The sequence below is a fragment of the Bidens hawaiensis genome, unplaced genomic scaffold (genome assembly GCF_021521415.1).
Source record: "Bidens hawaiensis isolate Kalapana, Puna unplaced genomic scaffold, B.hawaiensis_p1.1 tig00022872_1, whole genome shotgun sequence".
In the NCBI taxonomy this organism is placed as follows: Eukaryota; Viridiplantae; Streptophyta; class Magnoliopsida; order Asterales; family Asteraceae; genus Bidens; species Bidens hawaiensis.
The window spans coordinates 156,200-163,940 of record NW_027493567.1 but is presented as its reverse complement, the minus strand read 5'-3'; the positions used below and the strand labels follow the sequence as shown (position 1 = coordinate 163,940).

The 7,741-nt window shown below is 37.4% G+C and overlaps 1 pseudogene across 1 annotated transcript; it reads right to left on the bottom strand.

The window, feature by feature from the left end:
• Positions 1 to 771: 771 nt before the first annotated feature.
• On the bottom strand, positions 772 to 3,715 carry LOC143566348 (fructose-bisphosphate aldolase 1, chloroplastic-like; annotated as a pseudogene). Its single transcript, XR_013141219.1, has 6 exons — positions 3,524 to 3,715; positions 2,686 to 2,955; positions 2,495 to 2,604; positions 1,571 to 1,661; positions 1,215 to 1,484; positions 772 to 1,125 (listed from the first exon to the last, which is right to left on the bottom strand). The product of XR_013141219.1 is annotated as a fructose-bisphosphate aldolase 1, chloroplastic-like (transcript).
• Between the last annotated feature and the right edge of the window lie 4,026 nt (positions 3,716 to 7,741).

The following is a 7,741-nucleotide window of genomic DNA, read 5'->3' as shown; positions in this document are numbered from 1 at the left end:
TGCATTTGTAAAAAATTTCAATTAAATTTTGTTTAAAGGTTTTACCATGCATCTCTAGAAAACATATATCCTAGAAACATCTAGTAGTATTGTATTTTTCCTTTTACTTTTATTGGACCCACAAAGCTAGCTTTCTCACGGAAATTATTTTATGAATATATAGGTTTGTTTGATTGTGGTGGTTTCCCGCCAACTCCTTTCAACTAAACCACTACACTTTTTACTTCATAAAGGAGTTAAATATAATGATGTAGCTTTTATATCAACAATACTTTCTTTTTTTAACAAAATATATATTAATAAAGTTTGGATCATTTAATTAGTAAGATGATAGTTCCAGACACAATTCCAAAACACAAATTGTTAACCTGAATTAAATGTGAAATGGGTTGGTACGAACCTGACCTGAAACTTAGGTCGAAAATAGATCGACGCGAAGTTAACAAAAAAAAAAATGGATCGAGTTTTTGTTAACATCTAACCTGAAATTGACAAGTTTGACGAATTTATAACACTTAGCCAAAACAAAACCCATACATATATTATAAGTTGAGTTGACATGATAAACGACCCAAACCTAACACGAATGAAACAACAAACCGAGCATAAGCTATCAATCCAAATACGACTTGATTTGTCACTTGCCATCCTTATTTTTAGAATAGTGGACAATGGATAGTGGGCTTAAAATCCCGAGTCCCAATCCTTAACTTTTGGGCCATATTCAAAGCCACATTAAACTTGATAGGATTGCTAGAAGTAGATATGCTATGAACAAAAAGTAGCAGTCTCAAATTTTCATTGGGCTTAAAACATTTAACACAAGTTCATAATTATTTTTTTAATTTAGTACACATAGCCCTTAACAAACATGCCCTTTTTCGCTTCCTCGGACTCACCCTCGCCGGTGTATTTCCCGAGTTGGGCCAGTGAGTTGGCACTGGCCCTGAGCAACAAAGCCTCTTGGGCCGCCTTAACATTCTCAGGCCTTCCTCCCCATGTCTTCAAACAAGTGTTTTGTAGGGCCCGCGCGTATGAAAACGACACGTGCCATGGGTTCGGGCTTTGGTTCATTGCATTCAAGTTGAGTGTAGCCTCCACCTCAGATTGTCCACCCGACAAAAACTGCATTAAAACGGGTTAGTTTTTAATTACATGTCAAAATGGGCCGGGCTGAGTTGGCCCGTTAACACTAAAGGGTTAGGGATACTTGCCATGATTCCAGGAACTGCAGGTGGGATTCTTCTCTCAAGAAGGCTAAGAGTGTAAGTAGCAACCTCTTCGGGGGTGGCCCGTTCTTTGCAGTCGGCTCTGGGTGTAACCATGCTCGGTTTCAAAAGAATGCCTTCGAACAACACGTTGTTTTCGGCTAAGTAAAAGAACACTTCAGCCCATACTTTAAGTGCAACCTCAAATGTCTTGTCAATTCCGTGTTCTCCATCAAGCAATATCTCAGGTTCAACAATTGGGACCAGCCGGTTGTCCTGCAAAACGGGCCACATAAGATAAATATTTCAGACCTGGAACCGTACCGAACCATGTGGTGTAATGGTGTATGTCAGTTTGGTACCTGGGAAATAGCAGCATAACGGGCTAGACCCCAAGCTGCTTCCTTCACTGCAAGCGCTGATGGGCCATTGGGAATGCTCACAACAGTGCGCCTACGTGATAGGGAAACTGAATTTAGAGGTTTTAAATTTAGCAAGTTTGGTTATTGATAGTTTATTTGGGTTAAGTTTTATCTCACTAGCCAAGCGGGCCAAATGGGTTAAATGGGTTGAAAGTGAATTTAAATGTATGAATTTTTACACATCTCAGTATCTCACTGGTCAAATGGGCCAAATGGGTTGAATGGGTGGAAACTAGATTTAGATGTTTTAAATTTGACCCGTTTGCTTATTAATAGTCTATTTGGGTTATGTTTTATCTCACTTGGTCGAACAGACTGAAACTGAATTTAGATGTTTTAATTTTTGACCGATTTGCTTATTAATAATCTGTTTGAGTCATACTTTATCAGTTTATCTCACTGAGTCAAACAGGCCCAGTGAAACTGAATTTAGATGTTTTAATTTTGACCCGTTTGCTTATTAATAATCCATTTGGGTTATGATCGATCTCTAGGTCAAACGGGCCAAATGCGTTGAACGGGTTGAAACTGAATTTAGATGTTTTACTTTGACCTGTCTGCGTATTAATAATCTATTTTGCTTATATTTTATATCACTGGGTCAAACGGGCCAAGTGGGTTGAACAGGTTGAAACCGCCCGAGAGGGTTTTTAAGTCCACACAACCTTTTTAACCGGACTATTTTATAATCCAATTGTAATGATATGGTTTTTTCAATCACATTAAAAACAGCTAATTATTTAAAAAAGTTCAAGAAAATGGACAAAAGGTGGTTGCGGGTCAACTGGACCCGGCCCATTAAGCCCCACACTATAAAGTTACCAATTTCCGCCCAAACCCATTTTAGCCCGTTTATGAATTTACCATTTGGCGAAATGGGCTCCCTGTTGGTAGTAAGCAGCAGAGCGTGATGCGAGCCCGTCAAGACCTTGGCACCATGACTCGTCATTTGAACCAGCCAACGGGACTAGACCCTATCAAACAAACATTTTTATTAGCCATTGCATCACTAGCTTGTACAACCCATAAATGCATGTCGGGTCTAGATACGCTACCTTGTCAACCTTGATACCGGGGACGATTCCTTGTTCCAAGAGGACATCAACGATCTTCTTGCCATCGGTTGTGGATTGGTACAAAGTTTCCTCAAAGAGGATGGCACCCGAGATGTAGTTGCCTAGGCCTGGTGCACTAACCAGGAGGGTCCGGTAAGCCTGGCGGTTAGCCTCAGTGTTCTCTAGCCCGATTGAGGCTAACCGCTTTCCACAAGTGGCGTTTGACTCGTCCATGGCCAGGATTCCTCGGCCCGGGGAGGCTATAGTATTCTACATTATACAAAACCACTCATTAGATATGTGTTTCATGTTATTTGTCATCTGACTTTAGTTAGGTTTCTAAACGGGTCGTGTTCGTGAGTTGGTGGGCCGAACCCGACACAAACCTGAAATTTTGACTTGCTAACAGAACAGTACATGAATATTCGTGGGTTGTCACGAATACCGGCCATTTAACCTTATTAAATATGTCAGTTTATTTTAATTCGAAATTTTTGGCATAAAGTACCTGGACATTCCAAGTTAGACCATGAGAACAACACATTTTAAAAGAATTAAAAAATAAATGAGTTAAACGGGCCAATCCGCCAATCAACCAACCCCAACCACTTTGGCTAAACATGCTCACAGGTTTGACCCGAAACTGGCCTAAACCTATTTAGCTTAAATTAAGCTCATGAATTTTGTGTTAAGTTTGTATCGTGTCATAAATCCACAGCCTTAAGGTTAGTAGAGTTGACAATGGGTCGAAAGCGGGTGCCTAAAGTTTTTATATTTTTCTATCCAATATTCTAAACAATGCATAAAAACATGAAAAAAGCAACACAAAAACACGAACCGCGGTTTTGACGAGCTCATCGCCGTATGAACTAGCACGAACAGTTAACGCAGAAGGTGCGGTCACGTTTGAACCGGACCGCGAACACGGGGGCTTGTCTAAGGGTCTGACCCTTGACCCATTCAGACTTATCAAGAACAGTTGCTGAAGTTGGTTTGAAAAGAGAAGCTGAGGCCATAATTAGTTACAATGAACTCACAACTTCTATGAGTCTATCCTATAGAATTATGCACCACTCATATGTGTTTGTGCTCACTGATTATATGCTTCTAGTTGGTGTCACTTGTGATATGCATTTTGAGGCCATAATGGGTTGGCCAATGACAGGTTGCCACGTGGGTTGATAACCTGCTGACATGGCAGTGGGGATTGAGTTGTTGACTTGTTGTGTCAAGATGATGTGCGATGAAGGGTTGAAGTTTGGCCCCTTGAGGGGACTTATGATTGCCATTAATTGGACTTGGATTTATGATTATGTTACATTTTTGTTTATTTGAATATTGTTGTTTGACGATGAACAGTCCCTTTATTAAACTGGGGTTTCTTCGCGTTCACTCGTTTAACTTAATAGACTAACAAACATGAACACTTAGATGTAGGATTGACAATTTATAGCACAACTTGCGAACAATATATTTTGTAGCTCTGTAAGCAAATAAATATACTATGATAAAACATGGAGTACAGATAATAATTATGATATAACTGTTGTTACTTTTTGATCAATAATCGTGTTAAACATTTCATGTGATGACGTCATCTTATATCATATTAAACTCATTTAGTTAGCAATTACAAAATCTTAGTGGGCTCAAACAAGCATAATTCTTGATTTAGATTTGGGCACCGGCCCAATGTGCATAAAAAACTGAAACAAAATGGGGGCAAGCCACAAAAACTTTAAATAACAACAAAAGTAATGGGTCATAAAACATTAAAACCCCTTGAAACAACATTATAATGTGCAAAAAAAATTACTCTAAAACTAACCTCTATAACATAATAACCACATTCTTATATCTTAAATACCAGAAATTTTGCTCTTCATTCCAACAAAGACTTGATTCTATTTAACATAAGGAGAAGAAACCCACAAAAGCACATAAGTCACCAATGTCGTCGTCACTTCAAAAATCATTGGCCCTTTAAGTATCGATGGGATAAGCGACATCATCAAAAACCTCCCTAACAACCACGACACAACCAAACTTCCAACCCTACAAGTCGAGTAATATACATAAATCATGACACAATAATACTATTGTCAAAGACTACAAAAGGTATGAAGCACACCCCTAAAGAAAAGCTTTGAGTTTGTTCTTGAGCCGAACATGAAGTACTAAAAACACAATAAATGTTTTGATAATAAAGTTAGTAGTAGTCTGGGTTTTAAATATGCATATCTATAATTTGAGCATGTCTTTAAACCGTTGTTGCATTTGAGCAAGAATCAATAGGAATGATGGCTTCAAATGTCCCAACTAGCTTCTTTCGTTAAGATATCTCAAGCTTAACAATTGGTTTATATTTAATTACTCATCCGAGATGGTGTGAGTTGCTACTATTACAAAAAAAAAATTAAACACAGAAGACATAAATTCATATATTCAAAAGTTAAGGCAACAAATCAGTTATAGAATATCAAAAATCATTATACTAGACGTTCATTACATTATTGCTAACTTTTAAATACGAAAACTTATGTGTATGATGTTTAACCCTCTTCATGTCTCGAATTCATCGAGACTTGTTTCGTATAAAAAAACGCCATTGAATCCAACTGTTGTAATGATTAGCGAGAGGCAAGCTAAATGAGCAAGATAACAATATGCATGTTGATCTAACACATAAGTACACCGTACATACATAACAAGCCAATAATGTACCCACCCTTTATGATTATATTGAACTAGTATTTTGACCCCCCGCAACTGAACTAGTATTTTCTCCAATGCTTAGCAATAGGAGAAAAAGAATGTAGGATAGACAATTAGCAACAATTAGTCAGAAGACTTAACTACTGACCATATTCCACAACACCCATGAAGGAAATAAGGAGATACAGAAAAAGGTCAAAAACTACAATACTAAAAATTATGGTAATAGTAGAAGAATAAGAAATTTGCCTCACTTCTTGAAGTAACCAAGTAGGCAACTGGAATACTGGCGACGTCAAACCAAACCGTTACCACGTATAGAAACCAATTTCTGAGTGAAAGTAAACACATGAAAACCCTATAAGAAAAGTAATCCAAAAACAAAGTAAACATGTGTAAAATAATGAAAAAATAGTGAATAGATTCGCTTGGCTGCACATTGATCGGTTGCCATGTGAATGCAAAGAAACTCACATGACCATCTCGATTTCCCTGCCATGTTTACAACAAATTTAATCTTTGTGCAAATTCAAATCATCACCTTTTTTTTTTTTTTTTTTTTTTGTTATAAAATTTTATTTATTTCTACTGATGAAACATAGATATTACATCAATATAGCAGGTAGGCGGGCAACAAGCTGCGCCGCCACCCCTTTCTGAATTGCAAACCCTAACCTGCTAAAGACATACCCCTGCCCCTTTGGAGTCGACACATTGCTATGCACAACCTGTTGGACCCTGGTTAGAAAACGGATAGCTTCCGGTGCCAAGGAGCCAAATGTATCAAAAGCCAGAGGGACAAAAACATGTTGGTTCTCTTCGCAGGCTTTAGCATGTTTCATCACATCTGAAAATAACATGTTTAAAGATAAACGCTACGTGATAAAAGAGAATTGATGGATGCAACAATAAGCTGTAAGCTTCAAAACTTGTACAACACAAAGCAATCAAACAATATTGTCACAAACATTATTAAAACCATATATGAGGCTCAAATACAACTCACACAACCATCTTGGCTGCTAGTGGTTGCCTTGTGAATGCAAAACTCAATTACATGACCATCACAGATGCCAAGAATAAACGACAAAGCGTTAACGCGCATAGCAAATAAAATGGTGGCTCAGATGAGGCAAGACCCATCATCATATCCCAAACCGTAGCGAACAAAATCACGGCTCACATGAGCCGAGGCCCATAATCATAGCCTTGAACACCCAAAAAAGGACAGGGTTTAGCAACGAAAAAGCTATCAAGTCCATATACGAAAAAATCCCTACACTCACCATCATTTAGATAACAGCCAAAATCCCAAGGCCATATGGTTTTCTGAAGACATAGACGTCGAACAACGTTTGAGCACCGCTAATCATCAACCACAATAGACAACTGCCCACAAACAATCCACCACCACCACCTATGGTTCCGATCATAACCCGACAATGAGCTACAACAAAAAATAATAATAACAGATGTGACCAACATTGAAAAGTAAATCACAGCCGTAACATATCATTCTGTCAAAATAGGTATCCAATAATTACAAAAAGAGCAAAATAAGACTTTGCAGATAACTTTGGGAATAATTTGAGACACCACTCCCCCGCCACCCACGGTTCCCAATCCGAAAACAGAGAAATAAGAGACACGACACCTCCCCAAGTAGAGAGAAATAATAGAGCCGGTAATGATCATTCGTCGGATAAAACCACTGCCACCAGACCAGGAGTCGATGTGAGAATACATAAGCTACTGAAGACATACACGTAGCAAGTGCAAGGACACACGAAGATGAGAAACACACAGTAAAAGGGATTTCATACTACATTAACTTCTTAAAAGACTGAAAATCATACAAACAATAACAATAAGTATAGAGGGTGTTAAATTAATTATGCATTGATTGTTCGGTTACTTGTATTTTTGGGTTCTTAATTACCTTGGAAAAAAACAAAGAAAATATGTTATATACTTCGAAAATCAAATCAAAATATTAATAAAGAGAAGAGCGAAAGAGTAATCTACATAAACTATAATTTTCATGTTCTAAACTGGTAATTTTTGTATCAATACGGCCATTCTCTTGAAAGTAAGAAGTTAGCATTGATTTATTCACGGCGTAAAAAGAAATAAATCGCTATGATCTTTACAGTTTTAGAAAGAAGTATATACACAATATTGACTTTATTGAAAATAATAAATAACCAATACCTTATCAGTGAGACATTAAACCTACGATGAAATTGGTTATTTATTCATTTTTACTAGTTAATGTCCATTTTTTGTTTGTATCATGTTTAATTCTAAATATCATTAATAAATGAGTTTTCTTGCCATTCAA